Below are 12,354 nucleotides of genomic sequence, written 5' to 3'. Positions count from 1 at the left end.
CACAGCTGCTATCATCAAATCTTCACAGTATGAAGTCATATTCAGGTCTATATCTTATTTTCATGTTAATACTTCAATGTAAACTTTGCAAATGTTAGGTCCATAACCATGGAATGAGCCTCACGCAATAAGAACCCCAACACAGGTTGTACATTGCTCTTTAAAAGTAAAGCTGTCCAAGTCAAATGCTGCTTTAAAACACAAGAGTGCTTTACTAATGACAGCCCTATCAGAATTGTTGCTATGATATTGCCTTTCTCCAACCTTTGATCTGACTCAACAAAATAAGGGGAGGGGCTCTAGCCAAGATGCTATCTGACATTTTTCACACTTCATGCCAGAAGCAACATGCCAAAACATCCTAGAACTGACTAAATCTTGAGCCCTAGACCTTGCAATTTGTAGGACCATATGGTGGATTGTGGAGTATGTATGTAGATGTAGATGTAATGCATCAAGTCCCATCTGCTTAATCCAACATCCACTAACTGCACTTCCTTCATTCTTGTATTTGGCAGACACTGGTCACAGTCTCCTTTCACTTTGACAGAACAGGACAAAAATGGCTGAAAACAATCTATAGCTGCGAAACATACTAGTTGGAAACTGTCAACACACTTTCAAATTATGCAATAAATTGCACAGAAGCATTGAAGTTGCAACATTATTTTCCTTTATCACTTAATGACTAGTTCTGAGCCTAAACTATCACAGCATCCAGTAAGCTATGCAATAACACACATTATGACAGCCACATAAATTTTCATTGTAGTTCAACATAGCAGTACAGGGCTGAACTTCATTCCCTGCAAAGCTTCATTCACTGATAAAGCTTTTGGTGACTACTAGCAGCCACATCACTTGTTGACAGAAATGAAGCATAAAGCATGTATGAAGGAAGACTGCAGTCAGATATACAGATTTATATTGTATCAAATGGCGAATTTGAATATTGTAGAAGCTGATATAGTTTCACACAGGACTCAATGTGAAGCTAATGATGATATATCAAGCATTCTTTCTGAATGATGTCACTAAGAGAAGGTAGTTCACCATGTACTGCCCAGAACACTGAGGCAATATACCAGGAAACTAGAAGGTGAAAATAACACAAGAATTTGACAATCATGACTGAAAAACCCCACACACCTGGAGGAAATGGCAGTTGTTCACAAGAAGCTGAGCTGACCTTTCACACCAGTCATGGAAATAAAATGTCTGATACACAATGGAAGCATTGCAAAATGTGCATTCAAGTTGTTTCTCCTTACAAAAGTTCCTCCCTTAACATAGAGCAGTGGTTCCCAAACCTTTATAGTTCCCTCTTCCATTAATACAGTACTCCAGGATTTTTCTGCAGTGCACCAAGTCAAAACACTAGCCTACTTAATGCAGCGATCTACTGACCAGATTTATCATTAATAGGATGCAGCTAAAGTAGACACTGCTTGCAAGGAATGCAGTGACTGTTGAAATCAAATTTATCAGGACACCTGCAAGTCACAACTAGTATATGTAATTTTTATGGCTTTCTTCTATGACTTTAAAAGAGCATCATCAGCAGCTCTGTAATTTAGAGTTTAAAGTAATCAGCCAGCTAATATATTTCAAACTGTGAATTCTGTTTCTGATGATGCTATTGTAAAATTATAAAGTGAAACTGGTAAAAATAAAACATACTAATTGTCTCTTGTGGCTGTCCTGGTAAGCTTATTTAATGGGATGGATGAGCTTTGCTGTTCACTAGGAACTTCTCAAATCTAAGAATCAGTCTGCACATACTCATCTCTTGTTCCTGGTTAACTTTCACACAATCACTAGCAGTGGATGGCATGTAGCTCACATTGACTCACAAATATAAGTAAATGGAGTTTTTTTGATTGAGGGGGGTCATGGGACTAAACAGCAAGGTCATCAGTCACACAATTCAAACGTTACACGAGTAAAATAGAAGCATCTGGAAAAAGCGGGCAGATTCAGTCAGAGCGGTCACACTACAAAGCGAGGATGCTAAAAATACACACAGTAAAAGACATAAAAGGGTACATCAACTCTAAAAACTGGAAAACCAAAGAGATAAAAGAGCAGCGTTTTCACGGGGGCGTTGCAATGGGTCCCACACCTACAAAACACAAAGAGAGGCCCCAATCACAATCACCCTGCTGTTGCTCCAGGAGGAAAATAAAACCTTGTAACTGAAAATAAAAACCACTTTCACAAAGGAAACTGAGGAACAATTCAACATTCAATGAATTGTCTGCTAATTTTTAAAGACAAGGAAATTAGAAGGCTATACTTAGTATGAAGGGCCAAAAGAAGGGGACATTTGACCAATATATGGGAGATAATCAGTCTGACTCCACAACCACATTGTGGAGGTGGCACATTACGCAAGAGAAAACAATGTGTGAGCCTAATATGATCGATGTGTAGACATCATAAGACAGAGGACTCCTACCGATAGGAGCGAGGGAAGAGTGCCGAACTGATGTAGTCACGTTGATTGTGCAGAGTTTGTTACTGAGAGCAGTAGTGCACCAAATGTCATTTGACTTTTGGGCGAAAAGAGGTTTGTAAACAAGTTATACAGAACTGCAACCAGTCACTTTTTTGAATAATCATGTTTTATTCCATGAACTGGTATTTGAACCTTTTCAGGTTCATCTTCAGATGGTTTCAAGAAGTTAAATCATTACTGCTAGCATAATGCTGGGTGCTGGCTGGTGACAGCCATCCTTGCAATAAGATTTAACAAAAAGTCTCTCTCAGAAAACGTGACTCCAAATTATATCAGAATAAAAATAACGAGTCAAAGTATGTCAGCCAAGATAGCAAAAGCACGATGTGACTGGACATCAAAATGGAGGCAGACAGATGGACACTAACCGAAAAAAGCCGCCTATACTGTTGCAAGCCAGCACCCAGCATTAAGCTAGCAGTAATGATGTAACTTCCTGAAACCATTTGAAGATGAACCTGAAAAGACACAAAAACAAGTTCATGGAATAAAATATAATTATTCAAAAAAGTGACTGGTTGCAGTTCTGTATAACTTATTTACATTCAATATACAGTCACAGTTCTAAAATATCCGTAAGGGATAAGCATAATCTGAAAAGAGGTATGCTGTGAATCAGCATATCTGCACCTGGAATCATGCAAGGGAATGAGGAGTAAAAATATGCCTCTCTAGCCAAACTGTCAGCCAATCCATTCCCTGGGATACCCAGAGAAAGACAATTGAGCAGGTGACATGGCCAAGGGCAGACAAAAGGTCATGGATAGCAGAGACCAAAGGGTGACGAGAGTAGCATTGGTCTGTAGCCTGCAGGCTACTCATTGAGCCAGTGCATATTAAAACTATGTGGAGGGAGGCCTGAGTAACAAACCAGAGGGCCCTGTTAATGGCTTGCAGCTCTGCTGTGAACATAATACATGATCCTGGCAGTAAATGGTGTTCCATGCCACTATCATCTTAGAACCACCATTGTAGAAGACCCTGCAATAGGTCGGTCCTGATCTATGGTCGAGGCACCACCCAAGGTGGGGTGCAGGAAGAATACACAGGGCACATTCCAGGGAGTGGAGATCCCAACAGAGGAAAGTGAGACACATGCCAACCGGCAAACCCACCCAAGGGTAGGTATTAGAAGATAGGATACAAGGGATGGTCAGGGAATCGTTCAATGGCATTTGTGTGAGAAACCTAGAGTTGGTTCCGTCGTATTTGTAGAGGGAGAATACCCACTTCTGCAATTGATTGATTGATGAACTGAGAAGGGGTTACGGGACTAAACTGTGTGTTCACCAGTCCTGAGATTCCAAAGTTACTTCCAGAAGAGAGAGGGTCTGCTAAAAGTGGACACATCCAGTCAGAAGTGTCAAACCATAAAACAAGGAAGTTAAAACACGCGCACATTAGAAGGCATAAAAGGATAGACCAAACACAAAAACTGGAAAAACAAAGGGACAAAATAGCAGTAATTGCTCGGGGAAGTAGTCGTGGGTCCCAGACCGAGAAAACTGAAGAGAAGAACCAACCACAACCACCCTGCCCCTGCTCCAGGAGTACAGCCAAACATTATATCTGAAAATAAACCACTTTCACAAAGAAAATAGCAGACTAGTTCAACCATTCGTGAATCATCTGCTAACATTAAAGATAAGGGATCTGTGAGACTATACGTAGTACAAAGGGCCAAAAGAGGTGGGGATATCCACCAATATACAGGATACTGTCAGCCTGTGTCCACAGCCACACTGTGTGTATGACACATTACGTGAGAAAAAACAATGAGTGAGCCTGGCATGACCAATGTGTAGACCGCATGGGACAGTGGACTATTCTTGAGACAAGCAGAAGGAAGTGTGCCAAACTGCAGTAGTCTCCTTGATTGTGTGGAGTTCATTACTGAGAATAGCAGCACACCAGATGTCATTCCACTGTCAGGCAGAGAGACTTGATGTAGATCTGCATATCTGCAGCTGGAACCAAGTGAGAGAAGGGGGTGTCAGTATCTGTTTCTCTAGCGAAACGGTCAGCCAGTTCCATTCCCTGGGATGCCCACATGATTTGGGACCCAGAAAGACAACTGAGCAGGCAGCATGGCCAAGGGCAGAGAGACGGTCAAGGATAAAAAGAGACCAAAGGATGACGACAGTAGTGTCAGTCTGTAGCCTGCAAGCTGCTCTTTTAGTCGGTACTTATCAAAACACTGTGGAGGGAGGCCCAGGTAACAAAATGGTGGGCCCTGTTAATGCCAAGCAGCTCTGCTGTGAACACACAACATAATCCTGGCAATAAATGGTGTTTTATGCCAATAGGAGACATGAAAGCATATCCCATCTTATCTATCAGCCTAAGTGTAGAAGATGGTAGCACCCTATAACTCCGCAGGGATTGAATGCACAGGACGCCAGATGACCAAAGGCGTGACAGACCCTGGAATAGGTCAGTCCGGAGTCAAGTATTTTCAGAGTGGAAAGGGTGACTGAGCCATAAGCCTAATTACCATAATCTAGTCTGGACAAAACCAGACTACAGTAAAGATGGAAAAGAGTAGCACGATCTACACCCCAAGAAGTGTGACCCAGGAGACAGACAGCATTAAGCTTCCGCATGTGGATAGTCTTCAGGCGGCGAATATGGGGCAGCCATGTCAGCTTTTGATAGAGTATAAGGCCCAAGAAATGGGACTGTGCTACAATATCTAGGCATTGGTTGCCTAAATAAAGTTCTGGATTGGGGTGTACTGGGGGGCGAAGGCAAATGCGCGTAACTCGCTTTTTGGAGAGAGAAACCTGAAGCCACGTGAGAGGGTCCATGCAGAAGCCTGCCATATGGTGCCTTGAGGGCCAGCACTCAGCAGATGCTGTTGAGTGTGAGAGGCACCAGATGCAAAAATCTGTCCACATACAACGTTGGGGTAACCAGATGCCAACAGGTGGTACAAGTTCACTGATGGTGATGAGGACGAATGTGACACTTAACACAGAACCCTGTGAGATACCGCTCTCCTGGGTCCAAGGGGTGCTGAGTGAGATGCAAACTCAAACCTGGAAAAGCCGGAGGGATATAAGCTCACAGATAAAAATCAGGAGGGGACCACGAAAGCCCCAGGCATGGAGGGTAACTAAAATGTGATGGCACCAAGCTATGTTGTATGCCTTATGTAGGTCAAAGAAGACTCCAAAAAGGTGTTAGTGGTTAGTAAAATCCTATTGATTGATGTTTCCAGTCTGAGTAAATGATTAGTTGTAGATCGTCCTCCTTGGAAGCCACAGCGATACAGGGGACTAAAGGCCCCCTAGATTTGAATCCCCAACATAATCTGAAGCTAACCATCCTCTTGAGCAGTTTACAGAGTACGTTGGTCAGGGGCTAATTGGTCAGTAGCTGTCTAGAGTCGTTGGTTTCTTCCTGGGCTTAAGGACATGGATAACAACATTGTCTCGCCACTGCAAGGCAAAGACATCCATGAGCCAGATGCAGATGGAGACCCTGAGTAGATGCTGCCTCTCGGTAACATCCAAGTGGTGGATCATCTGGTTATGGATGCTGGGCCTGGGGCTGCGTCATGTGAAGAGGTAAGAGCCTACATGAACTTTCATTCAGTGAAGGGTTCATTAGATGCTCCAGCCTGGCAGTGGTTGAAACAGAAAGTGATCCAGACTATATGGATTATGTTGCTTTGAGGTTGAATGTTCTCTGCTCTATTCTCTGTTGGAACTAGTTTACAAGTAGCTGCAGACTTGATACAATGGGCATTACTGTTTGTACATTTACATGGATATTTGCTTATGCAATACGTATTGCTTGTGTTTCCATGGTAGTGCTGTCTTTGAACACACTTTTCACACAATGGATGCAAAGGAAGATGAGAAAGCAAGAGTTGCAAGGCCTTCTGTGTAATTTTCTCCTTCTCAATAAAAGGAATTGTCTTAGTCACTTTAATTTCTTGGATTTTCTTTTCCTTTACAAACACGTGACAATTTCTGCTCCAAGCAGGGTGATTGCTTAAGCTGTTTACAATGAAATCTGGCACTGGACACAATGACCTTCCTTCATGGGCAATACAGTGTCTTGGGCGACTCTAAGGGCGTGATGTGCATACTAATGTAGTTCTTACTGACATGTGATACTCCGAGCGGAAATAGGACGAATTAAATCTAAGCTGTTGTCAGCTTTTCTATTTTTACGTGCACTGAGAGGAAAATATTTGGGGACGGCACATGACAGCTATTTAAAAAGAATCATTGAGTAGAAATAGCTGCTTGGATGTAGCAATAGTGTGTCTTTGGAGCACAACACACTGCCCCGCAAGTCCACAGACATTCCATGAGGCGACCTTGTCACATGTTGACTTTAGGCCTTGAGTAATTAATATATGAATGATTAGACAGAAGCTTTGGTGTTGGGCACTTATTTAAAGGTAAGAAAACAAGAAACTATTAATTGTAGTATATGTCGATCACTGTTGTTATTTTATTCGAGGTACAAGTTTGAGATCAGCGAAGACATTTGAGTATTCATTGCAAGACTTCGTTCAGCCAAGTAAGTTGTTATCTTAGACCGTATATGATAGAGGCAGCACATGACATGACGTGAAACTGAAATCGACAACTCAACTGGATGACTAGCAGCAGCATCCATTTGCTGGTGACTTCTTGAATACCATTTGTTTTATGTTACTTTTAGTATTAGCAGTAAATGCTTCTTTATTATAACAGTATAATATTGTGCAGAGTTTAACTGCACCAAGATATAAGCAGAAGAAAGTACAGCTGTTTTAAAAACATGAAAACATTTGTGAAGAATTTTTTGAGTGAGTCAGTGAATTCATAGGCTGAAGCTAATAGGTGACAGTTACCAAGCAGATGAGAATGGTCTTCTATTTCAAAGTATTTATTTGTTCCTGAATTTTAAATACTGAATGATAAGGATTGTTGGTTCTCTTATTTACAACTATGAATGACAAATAATTTGAGATTACAGAATTTGTAACTCTCAAAGATTTTGATCTATAACCAATGTTGTGACCTGTAACAGCCAACCCGCACCATTTACAGATTTGCTTTTGTGTTTGTGAGGTTACATGGTGTTCCCACAAACACCTAGTGATCTCTACAGTTCACCCAGTCAGAGCCCCATTTGTCTGGTTAAGCCTAGTACAACTGATGCACTGTTGGTTCCCCAGAGGTTAGCTGCTAATGACCTTCACCTCAACAGCCATCCATCCCTTCAGTGTGTGGCAAACCTTCAGATCGACTTTATAACATCCTTGCAATATTGGTGGAAGCAGGAGTAATGCATAGGCTTCTAAAGACTGTTCAAATCTACATTCCAATTTCCTTTTTCTTCAGAAGTAAAAGTCTGCCAATAAATTGCTTCAATTTAAGAACAGCATCAACGAATCAACCAAATTTAAAATACATATCCATTACAAAAACATCCAAGATCACTTTTTCTGTGTATATTATTTGTGCATGCAAACATGTTGAGTAAAATCTAAAAAAAATCAGATTACAATTTATGTATTGCCACTGTTGCTATTTACAAGATGCAGAAAATAATTAGCATTTAAGTTTTAATCCAGTAACCTAGCACATCATAAGTTGCATTGAGTGATTGTAGTAGGTTTCTTCTTTTTCCCTTGCAATGGATGTGAGATGAAAAATCCAAGTTTTTGACCATAGAAGCCCCCCCCCCTCACCAATCACTTTTGAAACTTTGCAGTTTTTGGACTCTTTTTAGTTTTTTCCCCATTTTGACCATGAAGGAGCTTATTTTAAACAACATTCGTTCTACAGATTTTTAAACTAGACCGAATTTGCTACACTTTGAGATCAAAACAGGAGCAGAAGACTTAATAGTTTCTGAGATACAGCTTTCCAAAGTTTGGGAAAATTTCCAAACTTGACGATTTTAAGCTAATTTTCATGTTTCATCACATTCAGTTGTCTTTATATCTTCAATAACATCTCTAAAATGATTCAGTGAAGTAAACATTTATTCAATTAACATTCTGAAGAGTGGTGGAGGGGATGTTTGATGGGACATCAGTGTTCACGGGAGGAAAAAAAAAGCATATAAAAATTTAATTAGCAAACATTTACATCACGTGTTCACAAAAAGTGTAAATGAAGTGAATAATAGTGTACACAAAATTTGAATTAAAGATGTTTCCTCCTATTTGAAGGACCAGGGCCAACGAATCTGCCAATCCACCTCCTCCAGTGCCATTTTCCTCTTCCTGAACGTACTGAAATGGAACATAAATATTTGTTGATTACCCCAAGGCAAAACCTTGATGGAAGTATATCTGATATTGTTCCTTGATTTGTTTGAACAGCCAATCCATCTCATCGTTGTTGAATTCGTCCAAATCTTGGATGTTGAAATCAAAATCTACCATAATTTCAGGAAGGCTTTCGCATGACTGGCTGTTGCCTGCTGCTGCACCAGGTGGTATATGCAAAACAAATGTAGCTTTGCTGCGCCTTTCGTGGGAGGAAGTCTGGCCAGGTTGAAACTGGTCTTGGCTATAGCCTTTGTGAAGAACTGGTAGCGCAGGTAACTGAGGGTTGACTGGGTCTTTCCTCACCATACAACTCAATGACTGTTTTTTCCCCAGCTTCAGATATTTCATCTGCTGTCACAGCTGGATTAGAAAAAACTGCAGCTGTCTCTTTAAGGTCTACATATTTCTGTAGTATCTGGAGCAACTTCAGTTTCTCCTGTCCAAAGAAGCGTGACGTGAAATCACACCCACTGAAGGTATGAGTGAAAGTGGTGAAGCAATTGACCACGAATGTCACGGTCGATGAATGGAAGACATCTGGCATTTTGCCTTTTCAACACTTCTGAAGGTATATGATACCTCGTATGGGACTCCTGAGACCAGTGAGAATGACTAACAAGTCTACATCCTCTACTGCAGTAACCACAACCTGAATATGAGAGGCCTTTCTGATAGCTATAGTGATGATCAGCACACCAGCATCTTCTTCAGCCTCAAACCCCTCCCTGTGTTTGGCCTCAAATTTCCCATTCAGCAGCTGTGATAAATATTTGTTTCTATCATCAGACAAAAAAGTTTCTTGGGAAACATTAAAAGTGATTGTCTCCTCAAATATCCTTTCCAAAGAAGAATAAGCCTGAGCTCAGCAATTATGTTCAGGGTCCTTTGTACTCTTGGCCAGGCACTGTTGGATAACCATCAAACAAAACAGCTATTTTCTGACTGTACCATGCCTTGAGATATTGTACATATTAGGCAACTATCAGCTCAAATGATGAGTGCTAGGGTCACACCACTTTGTGAAGGAGATAACCACCACCTACAACAACAAATTTATTTTTCCCTCACGACTCAAGATTGACAGGTTGGAATGCTGCATACAAAAAGAACTTATTGCCTTCTTCATTCCCGCAAAAGACTAGAGACATTGCGAATGGTGAAAACTCTTATGTGAAGAAAATCAAATCCTCATCGTTTTCACCTACAGCCTTCAACATTGCTTTCTTCCCAATATCGCTGGCCGTAAGACAGTTGACCCTTTTTTCTCCTACAACTCCACTGCTGAAGAACATTATCACATCCGTTTCACGAAATAGAGGGTACTTCAAAAAGCAGTCACATGGCTTCTTTGCATCAGCTTCAATGAGTAATTTACAATCTAATTTCTGCGTGCTGCTCAGTTGTTTGCAAGTTCATGCTGCAGAAGCTCTCAAGCACTGCACATATGTTCTGTAGGTACATCTTCCCCAATATCCTTTGGATAAGGACAGCTTCAGTTACGCCAGGCCTCAGGACAAATCTCCATAGCTTTACACTGTTCAATGTGACCACACACGCAACCAGAACTGCTAATGTGACCACACACGCAACCAGAACTGCTAATGTGACCACACACTACCAGAACTATTGTGAGCAACTGATGGTGAAGGATCCATCAACTGTAAATACTGAATATTCAGTGGAATCCATCTTTTTGCCTATGTCCAAGATGTGCTGCAGATAGATGCGCACACTTGGCATAAAAAAGTGGCCTGCAACATGAAAGAACAGGAGCAATTGTTACATGGTGTCAGATGCAAAATATAGTCTCTCATCCTCTAGGCTCAAATGAACTGTGTCACCAATTCCACCCAGTTTTTGTGGAATTTTGTTATTATCATCTGGAATTGTCTTTTTCACACACTTGTAAAAGTGTAGATTTGTCACAGTCTGACAGAATATTTTGAGCACAAATATTGCTTCTGCTGTCAAGGCAATTGTTTTCACCACCTCCTGTGCTAATGCTAGATAGGCACAAGTGTAACCCCTTGCAGCTTTGATATATGAATGGACAGATATCACCTTGTCGATACTGTTTTAATCATAAACATTCACATACAATTCTTTCAATCAACTCCCCCCCCTCTCCCGCCCCATTACATTGTCAATAATACAAATGACACTATTAGCTGAAGTACTCCCAATTTCACACCCACATTATTTAAATCAGAATCACTACTGTTGCTTAGGATCTCTTTTGCTTTAAAGTAAAATGGTCGGTTGAATGTGACAAAGCAGGTTTTCTGGCCATAAGCCTGACATTTCTGGTTCACCATTCGAAGGGAGTGAGTATGGTGTCACATTGAGATGGGAGGTGGTTTATGAATGGTAGGCATACCGCTTTAATTTTCTGGAATGGCAAGTCTTTTGTAGCCTCTTCCATGAACCCACCCATCCAGGTAGTAGCAAACTCTTGCCATACAGCCATGCAGCATCTGTATTGAGTGGTGTAATACCTCTAGGTATTGAATGAATGCTGTTCAATTCTTTTATAACAGTTGTTGATAAATCTTTGTTGTTCACATGATTGTCAAATGTGTCCAACTGCACAAGAGGATTCCGGTGTACAAGTTTATTAGCAGATCAACATTTCAAGCATTCTTCCTTCTGGGTACTGAGTTATTGGGAGTTACCAACTACCTGAAAGTCCTATGAATTCCAGCATTTCAACAAGATGTTCTGACAAACTTGTGATATAATTACATTCCAATGCCATGTAGTACTAAAAGAAAAAGTGGGGCCACACCGATGATATTACCGAATGTGCAAGAGCTACACACTTTGTACAATAACAATCCACAATGATCATTTACTTGTGAGGATGAAAGTTTCCAAGAACAGTTTGCGTGACTCAATGATTACAGATCTTACATCACTCAAGAATTCAGTTGACATTTTTGGGCAGCTGTGTCATAAACTTGTGATATAATGTCTTCTTAAATGGTATCAGCAGCTGCCTTCGCAACTGACACCCTTTCATGCTGAGGACTTATTTTACTGGTATCTTCATACCAGGCTTTTGTAAGGATCTTGTGGACAGTATTCTCAATTTTTTTAATGTAATGTCTGTGATGAGTATGTCATACCCATACTTGTCAGTCAGTTATTTCTTTATAGTCTATCAAGCTTTTCCTCCTATCAGGTCAAAAAGTATGGGAAGTAAAAACTGGCACTAATCTGCACGCTCTTCAAGATAAGCAAGTATGGGTACACTGTCTATGACCACCACTTGGAAGTTCTTTGGATGTTGCTTTTCATACCATCCTACGCAAAACAGATGCTGTCTCATGTCGAGTGCTAGTAACTCAGCCTCCTCTAATTCATTCCTTTAGTTTCATCACCCATTCATCACTTCTTTTAGCAGCTTTCAGTATGAGTTCCACTCCTCCTTGACAGTAATAATAGTATCACTTTTTCTGTCAATTTTTTCCTCTGAGCATCAAGAAATTATTTTGTTATGACTTCTCCATGTAGGAAACGCTGTTCTTGAAGTTTAATTTCTCAGTGGAAATTA

General features: G+C 40.7%; 1 protein-coding gene across 1 annotated transcript in view; it reads right to left on the bottom strand.

Moving 5' to 3' along the window:
• LOC126092962 (dnaJ homolog subfamily C member 8) overlaps positions 1-12,354 on the bottom strand; it is a 79,948-nt gene that overhangs the window by 36,091 nt on the left and 31,503 nt on the right. The window lies entirely within an intron of this gene.

The sequence above is a fragment of the Schistocerca cancellata genome, chromosome 1 (genome assembly GCF_023864275.1).
Source record: "Schistocerca cancellata isolate TAMUIC-IGC-003103 chromosome 1, iqSchCanc2.1, whole genome shotgun sequence".
NCBI classification, from domain to species: Eukaryota; Metazoa; Arthropoda; class Insecta; order Orthoptera; family Acrididae; genus Schistocerca; species Schistocerca cancellata.
The sequence above is the reverse complement of the archived record's forward strand: the minus strand, read 5'-3'. Positions and strand labels throughout refer to the sequence as shown.